The 18,906-nt window shown below is 38.5% G+C and overlaps 1 protein-coding gene across 1 annotated transcript in view; it reads left to right on the top strand.

The window, feature by feature from the left end:
- Positions 1-651: 651 nt before the first annotated feature.
- Positions 652-18,906, top strand: part of LOC6584782 (mucin-5AC) — a 35,998-nt gene continuing 17,743 nt past the window's right edge. Inside the window, exon 1 of the mRNA XM_032732490.2 lies at positions 652-918. The gene's annotated coding sequence lies outside the window, so the exon portion shown is untranslated. The remainder of the gene's footprint in view (positions 919-18,906) is intronic.

The following is an 18,906-nucleotide window of genomic DNA, read 5'->3' on the forward strand; positions in this document are numbered from 1 at the left end:
ACAGAAAAAAAAAATTAAAATTAATTGTCAGGCCCAGGCCACAGTCAAAGCTTCAGCCTAGACCTCAGCTTTTGCCTCTGCGTCCCGTTTGGTGCGTGCAGTGAAATGCAGTTTTGGAGCGTGCCGAACAAAAAATGTGGGAGAGTGCGCTCGCTCTCTTTTGGGTGTAGTTGCGCCTGCTGCTGCTGCTGCTGCAGTAGCTGAGGTTCGTTTAGAGAGCGTGGCGCCGACGTCGTAGCCGTCGTCATTGTTGTTGTTGTCGTCGCAGCTGTTGCCACCGAGCTTTCGCGAGCTCAAAGCTGCTGTCGCTCAGCTGAGCGCTCAGTTTGAAAACGAGTTTCGTGGCGAACGGTCGATCAGCGCCAGTCGTAGCCGCAGTCGTAGTCGCCGTGGCCCTATAGAATTTCGCCGCAGCCTCTCGCCACTGTGAGTGTGTTTGTGCCAGTGCGCCTCTGACTGTCTATTGTGTGTGCGTGTGTACGTGCGTATATTGTTGCATTGTTTATTTACATACATTACATGTTTCTCCATTTGGCGTTTTAATTGGGCAGCGACTGCAATTGTGTGTGCCTGTGTGTGGGCAGTCGCCTAGTAAATATTAGTTTCGGTGTTTTTTTTTTTTCTGTTGTTACTTTTTTTGTTTTTTTTTTTTTTTTTTTTTTGTGCTTTCCCAAAAAAAAATCAAAACTGCACTTTGAAGGCGCGCGCATCAGTGTGTGTGTGAGTATGTGCGTGTGTGTGCTTAGCTGCATGTGAACTAACAGGAAATAACGAGCAATTAAACAAACGACGTTGACGCAGGCGCAGACGCACTCGCAGTCGCAGTCGCAGTCGCCGCCGCAGTCGCAGTTGGTGTTGCCGTTGCCATCACAGTTAGAACTATGGAGCCCAAGACTCGCTAATTGAGGTCGTCGCTAGGTAAGTTGTGATCTGACTAATGCCTCTTCTTCTTATACTTCTTCCACTTCTGCTGCTGCTTCCGTTTGCCTTAGCCAAGATTGAAATTCACAAACAACAACAACAGCAGCAGCAGCAGCAGCAACGCTCGCCAAGTGCGCCTCAGATGCAGAGAGATATAGATACATAGAGACAAAAGATACACAGATACACGTATACATTGAGGTGGCGAGCGTACGTAGACAAACGGTAAATAATGCCGGTGCTTCGGCTGCTCCGCCCGTAACTCCCCAAGGCAAAATTTGCAGCACGCACCGTGGCACGCAACTCAATCAAAATGTAATTGCATCAACTATGCTTTAATTTAGTAAAATGCATTCAACGAAAGTAGAAGATAAACAGAGGACTCGCTGAAGCGCAGCTCTGATTCCATATATAAATAAGTCAGTCCATATACATATATACTAAAACAAGTTGTATAAAATAGTATTTATTGCAATTATTATTACAGGAAAATCAACTCAATTATATATTATATTAGTCATACCAGACTAGCCGTAGCCTCTCTTTCCTTTAACTGACATAGACATAGATATATCAATCAGATTATCTATTGATTGTGATTTGCTTAATAGCTCTTCGAATTTCACTTCATCATTTATATTTTCTTTCATATATACGAGTATGTATGTATGTATGTATGTATTTGACTGTCGGCAATTATGCATGCACTTGCACCACTGTGCGGCAAATCAAAATGACAGATAGACGCTGTAACTGCAGCTGTGTGAAGTCTGCTGCCCGCTGCCCGCTGAACGCTCTCAGCGCCCCGCTGGAGTTTAGTGTTAGCCAGTGAAAGCAGCATCAAATCTGCGTCTGCTCTGTATCTGTATCTGTATCTTTTTGTTTTGTCTCTGTATCTGTATCTGTATCAGCAAATGTAGCTGTATCCATCGCCAGCTGAGAACCTAACTGCTGCTGCAGCTGGCATTCCATCAACAGCACCATCATCATCAGCATCTTCTGAGCAAGCAATAATAATTATCTAACTATCTGGCCGCATAACTATCTGTTGATGCTGCCCCTCAAAAGCCACAACGGAAACGCGACACTTGCTTTCAGATCGCTTTTCGGCTTCTATATGTTTGTATCTTCCACATCTATCGGTTCGTGTTAAGGTCAAAAACCACAGCTGCTAAATGCATATTAAGTAATTTGTAGCGAACCGAAAACAAACGCCACAGATAACACATCGATGCGGATGTGCGGACATATAGATGCAAAGATACACAGATGCAAAGATACATTGCCTATCTCGAATGTTGTTGTTGCTCCCGTTACTGTTGTTGCTGTTGTTGTTGTTGCTGTTGTGAAGTCAACAAGTTTTAGTGCCAAAACGGCAAGTGCAAAAATTTGTTGCGAAAATTGATTAACAGACAAACTGGTTAAAGATGGAGAGCCATTACCTACCTTACCCGCACCGACCCCCCCTTTCCTCTGCGCCTCTCGCTGCTCGGCCTCTTGAGCTGTTTAAATTTTATAAAATTGCTGCTGAAAAGTTTTTTTTAATTGAATCTCATATAAAAATCAAACGCAACGCAAAACAGTTAAAAGTAAATAAAGCGCCGACAAACAATAATGATCATCATCATAAGCATGTCAATGATGACAATCATGATAATGAGAATGCACGATGATCATTGAGCGTTGAAAACTTGGAACTTGGAACTTGGAACTTGGATCTTGCTGCTGTGATTATAATTAAGTCTTTTTTTTTCTCTTTTGATTAATTGAAAAATCTTGCCAAGGGAATTATATTCGCCGATAATTGTATTACGCATTATAAAAAGTAGATCTGTTTATGTGTGTATGTAGATAGAGAAATACAAATATAAATATATATATAAATGGAATATATCCTCTCTATATGTATATATATAGAACGATTTAGCTACATTGCCCAAAGTTCATCAACTGTTTGCATTTAGCTTAATGGGTTTGGTATATATGCTGTCGCGGATAATCTATATACAATAGTTGCATATACATATGTATATATAGAGAGAGAGATCACTCGTACTATATATGCTCCATAGTCTCTATAGTAAACTTTTCCACTATGTATGTATCTTTAATATATACAGATATTCATAGAGAGAGACAGAGAGACAGAGAGAGAGAGAGAGAGAGAGAGAGAGAGAGAGAGAGAGAGAGAGAGAGAGAGAGAGAGAGTAGAGAGAGAAGGAGAGATATGTTCCCATTTGAATTTATTCTATAACAAACTTTTTAACTAGGAGCCTTAAGTTGGTATCTTTCTGATCAGATCAAAGTTTTTCAGATTTAAGTTTTTAATTTCAGAGACATTTAACTATAATATGCATAAAGTGAATTATATTTGTTGTATTATCTTATATAAAAATCAGCCAACTTTATTATTTGTAGATAGATAAATAGATAAAGGCATACAGTATAGATATATAGTTAGATAACTCGAAGGTTAAGTAGATATGGACAAGTTGATAGATCGCAAGATAGATAATTCGAAGGAAATACATATAGACAGATATAGATAAATATATGCAAGTAGAAGTCCATAAATAATGATATAAGTACCTTAGTTTGCCTAACCCTTTTCATTCATATTTAGCAGCTCTGCACATTTCAAGCGACTCCATCAGCAAGGGTATCTAATTTTCAGCTCACACATATCTTCTTTTATTTATTATATATGTGTATATATATATAAAAAAAAATTATAATTTTTTTTTTTTTTGGCAACTTTTGTTAAGCTTAGCATTTCACTGGACAGCGACAAAATGAGCGAGTGACAAACTGGTTTTCCAGTTTATTGAGTTTTGTACATTTGCATCGCACGCAAAAGCGCTTCAAATGTTTTTGTTTTCTTTTTTTTATGATTTTGATTTTGATTCAATAACAAGATGGTTCGGTTCTCAAGGTATATGAACTCAAAAGTGAACGACGCAAAAATATATATGTATGTATATAGAAATTGTTGTTTAAGCTCCGGCTGGGCAACCCCAACCCCAACCCCTATTTTGAAAAGTGTCAGCAGCAGCTGTCTGAAGCTTAAAGAGAATATGAAAAGAATGTGTTAAAGGCATACATACGTACATATATATATATAGGCAAGCATATATATTATATATTTATATATACATTATTATATGTACATATATGTATATATTCTTCACATAGAGCTAAGCCTTGAACTGCTTTGGCTTTGTTCCCAGACAATTGACAGGGCTTTGCCTGCTCAGTTTCTTGTCATGTGTGTGTGTGTGTGTGCGTGTTCATCTACTTCTCTATTGAGCTCATTCTGATTGCCCACCAGGTACACTTCCATTCACGTTCCACTCACTTTCATTTAAAGAGATCTGGCACCGATCTGCTGCCCTTCCAACAGAGACCATCATCGAGATCTGGGAGACCTTTCTAATTTGTATGGCTTTGCTGCTCTGTGTGTGTTCGAGTGTGTGTGATTTTTCACTGATTTCGCACGCATTCCCTCACTTGTTCAGTTCAATTGGCGTTTATCCGCTAATTGATTGACTTTTCCTACCATTTACAGTTATACATACACATACATATATCTATGTATATATGTATTTACAATATATATCTGTCTCTCTTATATAAATGTGGAAGTACAATGCACTTGTCTCAAATCGCTTTTTGTTGGCCCTGACTCATTTGGCATTGTTTATCGATAACTTTTACAATGATCGCTGTTCATTATGGCTTGTGGCTTTCGGCCTGCTCTGTTTGCGGCCAAACCTGATCGCCGATTGGAATTAACAGACGGCTTAAGCATTTGATATACACTCTCTAAACTAACATTCGTCAAGTTGGCTAATATTAAATTTTGCCAGTTGATTTCATTTCGCAATTATTTCTGGTTTTCGATTTGGGGTTTTTTATTTCTTGCGAATTTCCGATTGATTATACAGCAGTTCTTGGCTATCGGATGTCTGCGGGCTATTGCATAACCCATACTGATCTGTTCTATCTCTAACCTTGTCTCCACTTTCCTCACGTTCATTTCCTTTGCTCATACATATATGGGAGGGAGAATCGTGTGTGGGTACGCTTCAGATCTTGCTTAATGTTCTTCAGGGTACTTGAACTTCTTGTTCTTTCTCTCTTGTACTATCTGCCATCTCGCTCTAACGGCTGCCAACATACAAACAATGGAACCCCATGGCGGTGACGATGGCTCCGATTGCTCTCCGGTTCTTTGACTATGCTTCTGCATTGTCTCGGAGCCAGCTCTATACCAAACAGAATAATTAGGATCATGCATAGCTGCCACTTACATGGGCAGGGTGTGTGCGAGAGTGTCCATGTCTGTGTGAGCGAGTGTGTGTCATGTATGTGTGTGTGTGTGTGTGTGTGTGTGTGTTTGAGTTCGCTGACTGACTGACTGACTGTGACTGACTGTGACTATAACCGTAGCTACTGGCAGTTGTGAGCGCTTCGAACTTGGCGCTTCGAGCTGCTCATAATCAGATGCCATAGCCCTAGCCGCCGCATACACTGTACAAAATTGAGTATGCACTTGTGTAAAAATGTAATTTTTGTTTTTTGTTTTAACTTAAATTAATATATTAATACATATTATAAATAAATATTAAAACTCCTTTTTAATGCACAATTATTTAAGTTAATTTATTTTTAATATTAACTAAAATTCAAATATACAATTAATTTTTCTCCATCTTCGGACATTTTTGTTTCATGTGAAATCTCAAAGAGATTTCAAATCAAATAAGCTAAACTAAAAACTCATTTGCAATTCATAATTAACTAAAGAATTTTAATTTTTTTTTATTGAAGAACTAAAATGTAATAAAAAAATAAATAAAATAAAAAAATAAATATGAATAAATTTATTTAATTTATTTGTTTTATCTTCAGGCATTTTTGATTCATATGAAATGTCGAATAAATTCCAGAATATATAAACTTCAAACTCAATGTAATGCATAATTACATAAATTTTAATTTGAACTAATTTTGGAACTAAAATGTAATAAATAAATTTATTAAATTTATCAGGCATTTTTGTTTTATATGAAATTTGGGTTCGATTTTCAGAACATATAAACTAATAAACATTATATTAAAGTCAATGACAACGTCAATTCTAGCCATGCTAGGCACTCGACGATTTGGCTTAGTGTAGTTAGCCATGCTTTTGGCTTGTCGCTCATTAAACATGGCTGCGCCTGTGCTAAGCAATTACAAAGCCAAAAGAATCGGAGAAACAAACAGTTTATTCAATAATTTTATATTTTTGTTGTTAATTCTTTTATTATTATTATTAATATTCATATTTTTATTTCTTTGTGGCCAAAAGCAAATGGTGAAAACGTTACAAAAATTGATTGCCGACAAAGTCAAGTAATTACCTGGAAGTTCGATGAGCGCGGCTTGTACCACTGTCCAATGTCCCACTGTCCGCTGTCCGCTGTCCACTGTCTGCTGTCTGCTGTCCGGTGTCCGTTGTCCGTTGTCCGCTGTCTGCCGATGCTGCCATTAATCACGGCTCGGCAAATTGAATTCTGTGCATGTAGCTTCCCCAACAAAAGTCGACAAATTAACGTGTTTTTAATTGGAGCCGGCCAACTGGGCGCACTAAAAGTAACAGCTAAAAGCCAGCAGCCAAGCAACAGCCAACAGCAGCAGCAACAGAAACAACAACAACAACAGCAACAACAACAACAATGGGCAATTGTCATGCGGAGTCGTTGAACTCGTCCGAGTTATGCGCCAAGTTAATTATGATAAAAACGGCGCGAATCTGATCGCTGATTTGAGATTTGCGTCTTTATTAGAGAAAACTACATATATATAGATCTAGTATACTTGTTAATATATGCTCACATACAAATACAAATAAATATAGTTGTTGATAATTAAATGCTAAAATAGAGAAAGAGAGTGAGGGAGAGAGAGAGAGAGAAGAACAAGAGCAATTGCAATAATTGCTGTAGAAGAGCTCCAATTGTAGCTCACAATTTGACCTTGACAAGGGCGCGCGCTACAATAAAACGTGTTTACCAACACTCGCCAATTGTGACAAACCGGTCTAGGCTGACTGCCCCTTGCCACCCTCCCACGCCGTGGCTAAAAGTCTGGCAACGCTTCACAGATTTCCATGTCAACAATATTAAAGCGCGGGTCACGCCCTCTCTAGCTCCCTCCCTCCCTGACTCTGTTTCTGCGTGTTGCCCTGCCCAGTTCGACTCACCACTCCAACTCCAAATCCAACTAAATTGAATGCATTTTCATTTTTGAATTTCTTTTCATTTTCATTTTGATTTTCACGTTTTACATTTCGCTTTTCGTATTATTTCTTATTATATTTTCAATTGCAACTTCGTTGGAAAGCGTGTAAACGCACCGATTTCGACTTTCCTGCAGCAGCTGTCCAGGGAAAACACTTTTCTATTTAAACTGAATGTAACTCTTTTCTATTTAAACTAAATGTAACTCCATATGTTTTATTAATAATTTTAGTGATATAACTATCATTGTGTACCTGACTTTTTCGCACCTGCATTCGGCACATATGTATATCTTTGAAATTGTTATAAAACCAATCGAGCTATTGATATACGAAACGTGATTAAATTTGATTTTGATTTGTATCTATGTAGTCGCAGTTTTCTATGCATTTACAGCTGTATTCTTCCATAGAAAAGATAGAGCAATGTGAACATCGACTTGGTATCATGTAACACCATATATCGTATATCTATTTAAATGAAGTCAGCAAAATATTTGCAAATGTTATACTATTTTAGAAACAGTTGCTTAACTCAATTGATCTATTTATATTCATTCCACTATTGTTTGTCTCCATTCAATTCAATTATCATTTTTTGTGACTTTGTTAATTTTATTTCCATTTGTGCCTATTGAAATGTACAACAGCTCTTCCAATACTTTTACAAGTTCATAAAACCCTGCTCGACATTATTGCGATATCTGATGTTTTAAGTACGGCTGAATTTTACAACACTGTTTCATATCAGTATAGTTAAAACTATTTCCGAGGCACTATTTTCGATATCTAAGACACTACCTGCCCTTCCTATATTAACTGACTAACATATACTTGAGACTTGTTCAACACTGTTTACATATGATTTTTGCTTACAGCTTGTTCTTCCCATAGAAAACTCAGCTTGCGTAACACTAATTCCAACACATTCAAGGCCTTAAATACGTCTAGGACGTTTATCCACACTGTTTATACTCATTTTACCGCTAATAACTTTTTCGGCCTATCGAAACGTTCAACTGCCTTCAACGGTGTCTTGTCTATGCGCAAGTGATGAAGCACCCAAGACGTTTTTCAACACTGGCTGCCCATTAGGCAATCCATTTGAGCGTAAACGCTCTTAAACTCACAGACTTGACGCTAAGCAGCCCATTCAGAGGCCATTTAAGCAGCGCTCCAGCTGAGCTATGCCCTCTGCTAGGGATTTCTTATGCTCTGTTTTTCAACTGTTTTTTTTTTTTTTTTTTTTGTAAATCGTTTTTTATTATTTTTTTTTTTTTTTAGTTGTGTTTGTTGTTCGGTTCGTTGATTTCTTTTGTTTTGTCGCTTGCATAATTTTTGCTTTTGGTCTGCTCTGTGGTTTCTGTGTGTTTTCTGTTTTGTCTGCTATTTGATTTGTATTATTACTTAATTGCTTTGAACCTGAAAACAGCCAAAGGTGTATAAAATAAATTTGAAAACCAAAAACAAATCAAACACCTCCCATTTACAGCGACTGTGTGTGTATGTAAATAAGCCAGCCTAAAAACCAAAACAACAAAAAATATTTACATAAATTTCGTGTGTAAATTCTTTCTGTTTTTCAGTTTTTTTTTGTGGATCGTCTCATTCCACTCGCAGAAAAGGCAAAACACGCGCCACACACAAAAAATTTGATATATGAACGAAATAAAAAAAAAAATCCCCCCCAAAAAAAAAAAAAAGAAAGAAAAAACTTAAAGCTAACAATTCCAGTTGACTTCAGTGTCACCAATGTCGCTGACATTGAAAATCGGGCTGAGAGCAGCTGGAACACGAACAGAGAAGCACAAGCACAGAGGAAGAAGCAGAAGAAGACGAAAAGAAAAGCGTAGCTGAAATGTGAGCGGCATTCGCATTGAGGCAAATGGGTCACAGCTAACCAAATGTTGGGCAAGGGCCACTCAGAGACGTGCGTGAAATACAGCGACTGCGACTGCGACTCCGATTCCAATTCCAATTCAGAGACTTAGAGTCCAAGCCGGAGTCCGAGTGCGCGTCCGAGTCCGCAGATATACCCAAAACATTGCGATCTAGTTGTATAATATACCATTTGAAAACGTGACTAAGTTCGTCAATTGGCCAGGAAACTGGCTCAGCTAAATATGGCTAAATAGCTTGTAGAATTGTCACAAGCCCAATTAGTGGCTCGAATAGTTAAATGTGGGATAGAGACATACATATATAGAACAGTAGCTAGTCAATAAATTGATTGATATACATAGATAAGGTATAGAGCAGATTAACTACTGAATAATGCGTAGTATCAATTGCTATTAACTGGCTTTTCAGTGTTTTCTAACTTATCAGAGCAATATAAAAATATTTATATAATTTTGAAAAAAGAAACCTCCTGAACTTAGCATGACTCTAGCATGGATATTCTTTGCCCAATTTCAGTCTTAAATGCTATGTCTGAATCGTTAGAAACACGACTATTGATTAGCATTCAAACCCGATTGACGAAGATAATGATCCATATGCCATGGAACTGATGGAAATCGCAATGACCATTTTAGACAAGGTCTCAAAGTATACTAATGTATTTCATGGGCATAAAATAGGTAAAACTCTATGATATAGTAATACCGTGGAGTCCAAATCGAAAAAATTCTATCCCCTTAAAAACACTCGTTCTTCATACTTCTCGACAATTTGAATTTCTGCGTAAATCGAAAAAAAAACTGATCCCCTTGCCATTTCGACTTATCGGGACTCGCCTGTATAACTAAATGGAAGTCTCTCTCTCTCTCTCTCTCTCTCTCTCTCTCTCACCTCTCTCTCTTTCTCTCTCTCTCTCTGTCTCAGTCTCAGTCTCATTCTTTTTTGACTCTACACGCTTACGAATGAGATTTCAAGAGAGGTTTTTTATTAGTACATATTACATATGCTGCTTATATACTGGTTTCTTCATCTATTAGACATGAATATACATACATATACTATATAAACTATACAGTGGACTGACTCCACGTAATCCGCCTTAAGTTATTTTATTTATTTTTTGTTAACCTTTCCCATATACATATATGTTCATTAAATATGTAATGAGACAAGAAGAAGAAATTGCAAAAAAATAAAAATAAATAAAATAAAAAATTGCGCAAGAGCCAAAAATATTCCAAATCGCAGCTACGTGACTTGGTTGAGCTATATACGAAATGGTTAATCAAGGTAAACTGGGTAAACAGAACGATTCGCGAATCCACTTAGGAATTCTCAGAAGCTGTGCCCAATAAAGCTAAAGTGAAATTGTAAACAATTTGTAGCCCATATCGAGTCTTAATTATATACGTAAATACAAACAAATTTGGATTGTTTTACAAGCAGAGCCTCCAAATGCAGAGAAACATAAGAGCCAGATGCATTTATAGATTGATTGTTGACTTGACTATTTGTAATCATATATTTGATACATCTGCATCGATACCTGTATAGGTAGATGTGCGTGCGATTGAGGCTGGGAGATGTTGGGCAAGGCCCAGTTGGAGACGTGCGTAAAATACTCTTCAGACGCGCCTCTATTGTATAATGCGATTGTTAGTAGGAGGCAACAATACGATACGAGACGATATTCATAGACGTGACATGGCTGAGTTATAAGAGGCTTAGCTGCAGATTTATATAAGTTAGTTAGGCGAGCTGTGAGGTGGGAGCTGTAAGCTGGGAGTTGGGAGTTGGAAGAGACTAGCGAATTCCATTAGCCAAATGGCCAAACGGCTCAAATCATACTTGGCCTGGCTTGGCTTGCGTGTTGCAAGTGCTTCCTGCTTGGCGAACATGCAACACGCACTGGACACTGCATAGCCAAACAGAGAGAGAGAGAGAGAGAGAGAACCAGAGGCAGAGAAGGGGAACTGGAGAAAGGGAGACTTGTTTGGCCAGTACTGAATACTGGATACTCGATTTTGGGGCAGCAGAAAGTAAAACTCGCGTTGTTGCAACTGTTGTTGTTGTTGTTGCTGTTGTTGTTGCTATTGTTGCTGTTGTCGCAGCTGTTTGTATTTGCTTGATTTTTTCTGTTTTTGTTTTTTGTTTTTGTGGCTTTTGGGTCCGCGCCTGGGACAGCTGCAGGTGACATACATTTTTCGGCAGCATGTCCTAAAATAATTTTACTTTTTCTTGCCGGCCCAACTCGTTTCGCGACTCTAACTCCGACTACTTTCTCCGGCAGCAATGTTGTCGTTCTTCATCATCGGCTTGGTATGCCTCGCTTGTTTTTCTAGTTAGCATTTAGCACTTTGTCGGGCTCCAATTCCAATTGCAATTCCAATTACAATTCCAGTTCCAACTCCAATTCCAAGGTCGAGCATATTTTCTTAACGCCAGCTGTACAATCTCTCTCTCACTCTATCTCTATCCCATTCCCACCCACTGTGACTCTCTCTCGCCCTCTCACATGCAGACAACACTTATGTATATACTTAATCTCCAATTGCAAATTACCAAAATCCGTGTCCAGTCAATGACTTTTTGGCCTATGCAATTGCAGCTGAGTTTCTTGAGGCGAGTCCAAGCTGGAAAGCTGACACTCAGCTACAACAACAACAACAATAGCAGCTACAACAACAACACCTGTCCAGTATCAAGTGTTGCTGCAGTCAGGTTTGCTTGGGTAATCGATACAACAGGGTCAGCAGACCGCAGCCCTCGGATGCATTTCTTACAGTTCCGCTAAAATCACAAAGTGTTCAAATATTTGTTTATCGCAATCCAGCGATATATACAAAAGTGTAAATAAAACGCGTGAAATATATATATATATATATATAATATTAAGGCTTTCGATAAGTTGCAGCTTCAGAATGAGAGGCAGCAAGACAGAAAGAGAGCGACAGTGAGAGAAAAGGGGAAAAGGAGAGAGATAAACATATGCACATATGTATAAATTAGTGATGTACATACCAACTCTACTATATTTAGTCTATATTAATCACGATAATTGTTTTCATGTGATATTCCATACTGATCTGCAAAAAAAAAAAAAAACTAAACTGAAGCCGTAATCCTCTCGTAAGTCGCTCGTCTTTCATCAAATTTTGCTACCTTATTTAATTATGATACAAACTAAGGTTAGCTTGAGGTATATACATAAATATACACAAGTTTAGTGTTGGCTAACGGAAGGTTAGGTTAGGTGAGGTGATGTTGGTTAAGGTTAAGTGAGTTTAGCCTCTGCTTGAATTCTCTAAGCGGCTGTCGCTCATTCGCATTAGTTCGCCGCGAGTTGGGCAATGGGTCAGCCCAAAATTGATTAAGCCGGCATTGTTCAACACTGGCCGACAGTGGGCCGGGTTAATCAACCTAAATTGTTAATAGAATATGAATGCTAATTGATGTTTGGTATGCAATCAGTCTCAGCCACCTGGCTGGCCCATTCTCATTCATTTGTTTCTATTCATTGATGAAGTTGTGGCTGTGGCCACACCCACACCACTACACACGCACCACACACACACACACACGCCGCGGTTTGGGGCAGTCTAAGGCAAAGCAAACTGCAACAGAAATTCATTTTTAACCGACTCTAAAGCCAAGGTGAGCCACATTTTGGTGCAATGAAAACCACCCAAAAGGAAAAAATTTGACCAAATGGACAATTGGACAAAAATGTAGCCGCATTTTCATTTTCCAGCGGTTTTTGTCTGCACATTTTTGACATGCCCGGTTGTAGATGCAGTGGCAACTACAGATACAGATACAAATACAAATTATACACATTCGTAAGCTTTTTGGGGTATATCAGATCGACACGAATGAGTGTGAAAGGTAGAAAAAGGCACATTAAAGTCTAAAAAGTCGGTATATACTTGATAAATCGTTAGAGTCGTACTCTCGCACCGTCTGCGCTCTGTCAGCCCATAGGAATTTAGGACATCTAGTTCAAACATCAGTCCGTCTTACTGTCTATCTGTTTCTTTGTTTGTTGATTGATAGCCTGATCCATGCGCTAGCTTGTCTTTCGTTCCGCTCGTCCTTCAGCTTGTCCGTCCGTCTGTTTTTTGTCCGTCCTCTTGTCTATAGCCTGCTCGTTCATCCGTCAGTCTAGATCTATATATATGTATATCAATTTGTCTGCCCATAAAGTTCGCAAACTTAAATATACAAGTCGGTCTAGATCTGTCCATCTTTCGATCTACCCATTCATCTCTCTACAACAGCTAAAAACTCGATATATATATAATTTAAATATCATTTTCCACACTCAATACGAGCCAGTCTGTAGGATTTTCTGTTTGTCTTTCTGTCCGCCTTCTCTTTTGTTTAAGAATTAGTCTGTCAGATTTTCTGTCTGTTCTCCCGTCCGCCAAATCTTCTGTTCAAAGATTTGATTTGAATTGTATAGTTAATTGAGACCTATTAGAAGACGCAGAATTTACTTTGCTTGAAATCAGTGATCACTGTTTATCGATAATTGATCGATAGCTTTGAAATGATAGATCTATGTCTATCAGAGCTTTCATTGTCGTATCGCTATTCCACTTTGAGTTCGGATATCTCCCAGTCGTGCACACCCAGCTGAAGCAATCTTACATATTTGAGATACAATTGGGCGGCAATTGTTTAGCTAGCAACCGGTTAAACGCGACCGAGCAACCAAATGCGCATTCAAACACTCGCGATTGTAATTAAAAGCCAGAGCCCGAGCCAAGTTAAGAGCCATATAACGAGCCCAAGTGCTGCACATCTGTGTGTGGGTATATTACTTGGCTTGGATTGGATTATGGGTTGGATTGGATTCGATTGGATTGGATTGGTTTGCATTGGATTGGAATGGAATGGATTGGATGCGCGCGGCACTTGTCGACGATTTCCTGTCATTAGTCTAGCTGCGCATGTCAAGGTTGTTTGGCAAGCCCAGCAGCAGCCGCATCTCACAGATACTTTTGTATCTGGCGGTTTGCTGTTTGCATCTTTGGCTCTGTGCTGTTTGCTGTTTGCTGTTTGCGTTGGCGCTGCCCAGTTTCAGGTTTGCCACTTGCAATTAAGCCTCTCCACGCCGCTAAACGTCTTTTCAAATGAAATGCAATCCAGTTGTTATCCACGTAAGTGCATAAGAAAGCCTCTGTAAAGCAAAAGTTGCTGCAGCAACAGCAACAGCAGCAGCAACAGCAACAGTTGCAGCAACGACAACATTTTCATTGCTCTTCACTTTCTTCCATTGGCAAGCTGTTTGGGCTGATGCAAAAACCGGCACCTCATTGCAGTTGTGGCTGTTGTTGTTGTTGCTGCTGCTGCTGCTGCTGTTGCTGTGGCACATTGCAATGTGGAAAATGTGCGCGCTCTAACAAATTTATGAGCGCCACTTGAACGGCGCAGCAATTGATGTGTATGTAGTGCTGCAATTGCAACACCAGCAACAAGCAACAGCAACAAGCAACAGCAACAAGCAGCAGCAACAAGCAGCAGCAGCAACAGCAACAGCCCCTTGCCCCTTAAGTTGCCCCGCACTCACCCAACTGCTAGCTTGTTTTTTTTTTTTTGGGAGTCTGTGACAGGTTGCCCCAGGTTGCGATTATTGGGCGACATATTTGGCATACGGAATTCGGAATTCAGCATTCGACACTTGCAGCTGTGCAGCGTTTCGCCAATGGGACAGAGTTAGCAACAGCAGAAAGAGACACAAAAAGAAATAGAGTGAGTGTGTGAGAGTAAGAGTGATAGAGGAGGCGCCCAGATCAGCTTTTCTATTGCAATTGTTTTGATCAATCGTACGATCACATGACGACATGAATAAAATGCCTACGATTCGCATACTTGATGAAAAAAAAAACTAGAGAAAAAAGGTTAATTGGAATGAAATCGAAAACGCAACAAACGCAAAAACGCAACGCAGAGCAAGGGAGAAAGCAATATTTCTCAGAAATAGCTCAGCATTTATTCATACAATGGTAAACAAAACTTTTACGTAGATTTTTATGATAATTTTATCACAGACTCAACTTGCAAATATGTTAGACAGAGAAACAGAGAGAGCGAGAGAGAGAGAGAGAGAGAGAGATACATATATATATAGAGAGAGACAGAGGCCGAGAAGTAGGCAAACAGTTATTCCTATGTTGGCAAATAAGACTTTTGAGGTAAATTCTTGAGAAAATTTTACATGAATTCAATTTACAATGGCAGAATAGAGAAAGGGAGAGGGCGAAAAGGAAGTCATAGATAGATAGAGAGAGAGAGAGTAGGTAGAGATGAATTGTTAAGAGTTTCATCTTTTATGTTGATCTTAACAAACTCTATCATTGATCCCCTTCTTAATAAGCGCATTATAAATCGGTTAGAAAATATTAATAAATATAAAATTTGCTTCGATCAGCGATCTATACAGTATTCAGATGGGCGATCTATGCTGAGTTGCAGCAGTTAATGCTAAGCTGATCGTCATTCCGAAGAGCGAAGACTTTCATTAAAAGAGCGTATATTTTTCTGAAGGAACAACCTTACGAATAAACATCTATTTCTTCGAAAAATATTACTTATCTCTTCCCTCATGATCTCTCATGGCGTGTAATTGAGTTTTTCTTATATGGGGCATACTCGATCGTATTGACAACCTGAATTTCTTCAAATTCCATATTCATGCTTGAATAGTACATAGACAAAAATTTATATTCAACTCATTATAAAGAAACAGATTTCGATTCAGTCATACTAGACATTGTTCTGGATAAATGGGTTGAAACATGTGTTTTTATGCACCGCACTTTAGGTAAGGTTGATAAACAGGGAGCCTCAAGTTTATGTGCAAGTTAAGGCAAGCTGTTTTATGTAAGATTCTTAGTTCAGATAATCTTACAGTTAGAATGAAAAAACGAAAATCTTGAATTACAAATTCAAATAACGAAATTCCATTTTGATAAATATCGTTCTAGCCGATAATATTTAATACTTGGGTAGATGGGCGTCTCTCAAATATATATCTAGTTTCAAATTTGATTCCATGCAACATTTCTTTTCAATTAAAACAGAGTCCCATAAATTCATATGAAAATTCTCATTCGAATTAAACAAATTTGTTGCAATGAAATTGAATGCACATAGAATAGGTATTTTTTATTCACAACGTAGCCCCGTCTCCATTTCCCCCTATCCATTTCTCCGCCCACTCCGTGGAAACACTTCAAAGCCAATTGCATGTCAAACAATGGAAAATAGTGAATCAAGCCGGCTTTGAGGTATTATCATCGAAAGCCCAAGTTGCAGCTGGATCAATTGAGCAAAGTGCATTGATAGGGCCACTTAAGGCACGCCCTGATAACGTTACGATATAACGATATGTGTATATACTATATACATATGCACACATACATATATATACTGTATGTATGTATAAATATTCCATGCACATATCTGCAGTTGGCCGTAATTGAATCTGAGACGCAACGCAAAGTTTTCTACGGAGGGGGCTAGGGAGGTGGCTCCATAGCTGAGGTCTCGCCTGCAATTGACCCAATTCTCGGTTCTTGTTGTTGTTATTGCTTTTATATATAGATATGTATATAATGTATATATGTATATATAGCTTTTTTTGCTATTGTGCTGCAGTGCATTGGGAGGCCAGTCATTAAGGCTGACAACGTGGCTGTCAACAGCGTCGGGGAGTGGTGCACGGCGTGGTTCGGTGGTTCGGTGGTTCGCTTTGGTGTTTCTTGTGGGCTACTAGGGCACTACATTCGCCGCTGGCATTGATTGAAGCCCAATTAAAGCAAAAGACGCCGCCCTGCTAACGGCCCTAACAGCTCTAATGCCAGCCACCTCCAATGTGGAGCAGCTAGCCAGAAGATGTCTGCAACCAAATTAACATATATATATATATATATATACATGTGTATATACATTCACATATACATATGTACTGACATCTACAGTTCGGCTGCAACACGTTTAAGAACAAGGCGTGTCTCCAGATATATTTAGGCTAGATTTTTGCTTGAGCCAAATGTGTCAGAGAGAAGTTTTCTTTCAGTTGCCGAAATCAATATACCCTTGCTTATGCAATAAGGGCAATGACAATAGCAATGATCATAATAATGATAACAATATATATTCTAAGACAACTATAATGATAATGATTTTGCTAATAATCATAATGACAATGACAAACACTGTGATAATAATAAGAAATTAATGATAGTGACAATGATAATGCTAATGACAATGTCAATGACAGAGATAATGAGAATGACGTTGATTATCAAAATGATAATTATAATGAAAAAAAAAAAAGAGAAAGAGAGTGAGAGAGAGAGAGAGCTAGTGGAGTAGATAGATGTAGATGGCTAGATAGAAACAAAAAAGAGAGTACGTGTGCCAAAAGAATTTGCACAATTTAGCATACCCTCTTCCTGCAATATTTACGTAGTATTTAAAGAAAAAGTCAAAGCTTTGGAGGCTGCGACTGCTACATGAACTGTAGAAATTTCTTTCTATCTTGTTTATATATTTTTTTTTTCTCTTCTTCGGCGGCAAAGCAAAAGCTCGGGCAAGACACCGCAAAGAACAAGAGAGCCAATGATCATAACTATTATTACGCTGATCATATGGTTTTATTGTCGAATTTGCCGTCGTGAAACTTGTTTTTGTTTTTGTTAATGTTGTTGTTGTTGTTATCTGTCTGTCTGTGTGTGTTGTTCTTTTTTTTTTTTTGGAATGAGTTTGTGCCACTTTTTTCAAGTTGCGCATGGAAAAAAGACAACAGCAACAGCAACAACAACAACAGCAGCAGCAGAAGCAAAAAAGAATTTCCGTAAACGGGGTCAGCAGCGCGCGTACCGAGTCGCAAGTCTTGGCCAATGCGTCTCAACTCTTTTTCGATACCTATTGACTGTTGAAGACGGGGTATATGTATCAATATAAAGCCTTAAAAACGTAAAGCTGTGATGCAGATTAGATTTGATTGTAGACCTCTATACATTTAGTCATGGCAGCAGCTGCAGGGTATTTCTCAGTCGACCACTACCCACTAAAGAAGTCTGTCTTCTTTTTTTTGCTTTTTAGCCAGGTGAAATGTTTTGGCAACGCGAGTTGTTGACACTTTTTTCTTTGATTTTGCGTAGCTTGTTAATTAAACTTACACAACTTAACCATAAAGCACAACAACGCCCACACAGATACGCACGCACACACATGCGCAGACAACACTCACTTTTCAATGTTCTATGTTAAGGTTGAGGTTATCAGAAGAAAACGTGCCAAAGTACACAATATCACAGCAAAAGACAAGGACAGGCGAAATAACAGTGTAAACACATTTGATAAACACGAAAGAAGGGCTCTTCACGTCTAGCCGAATACTAAATACCCTCTCATTAACAATTTGATTTGAAAAACCTAGTAATTGTAGAATTAAAACATGTTATATAAATATACCTATGTTATTTAGTGTTCCGATTTTGATAATATATAGATTAAATATGCAACAATATATTTAAATACAATATATTTACATACACATGTATATCATCTAGTTTTAAGGCTGTCTCTCTCCATGTTAGGGTATTACATTCCAAGAAGTGTTCAGCGAGCAAGACCGATTGGTTGGCTAGCCCTTGGAGCATGCCCATATCATCATTATCGCCATTATCAAGATCATCAACTTGGTTTTTTGTTTGGAATTTCGTGGTGTTTATGCCATCAAATGGGGCTCCGATAAGCGAAAACTGCTGTCAATGTATTTTACCATT

The sequence above is a fragment of the Drosophila mojavensis genome, unplaced genomic scaffold (assembly GCF_018153725.1).
Source record: "Drosophila mojavensis isolate 15081-1352.22 unplaced genomic scaffold, ASM1815372v1 contig_136, whole genome shotgun sequence".
Taxonomy (NCBI): Eukaryota; Metazoa; Arthropoda; class Insecta; order Diptera; family Drosophilidae; genus Drosophila; species Drosophila mojavensis.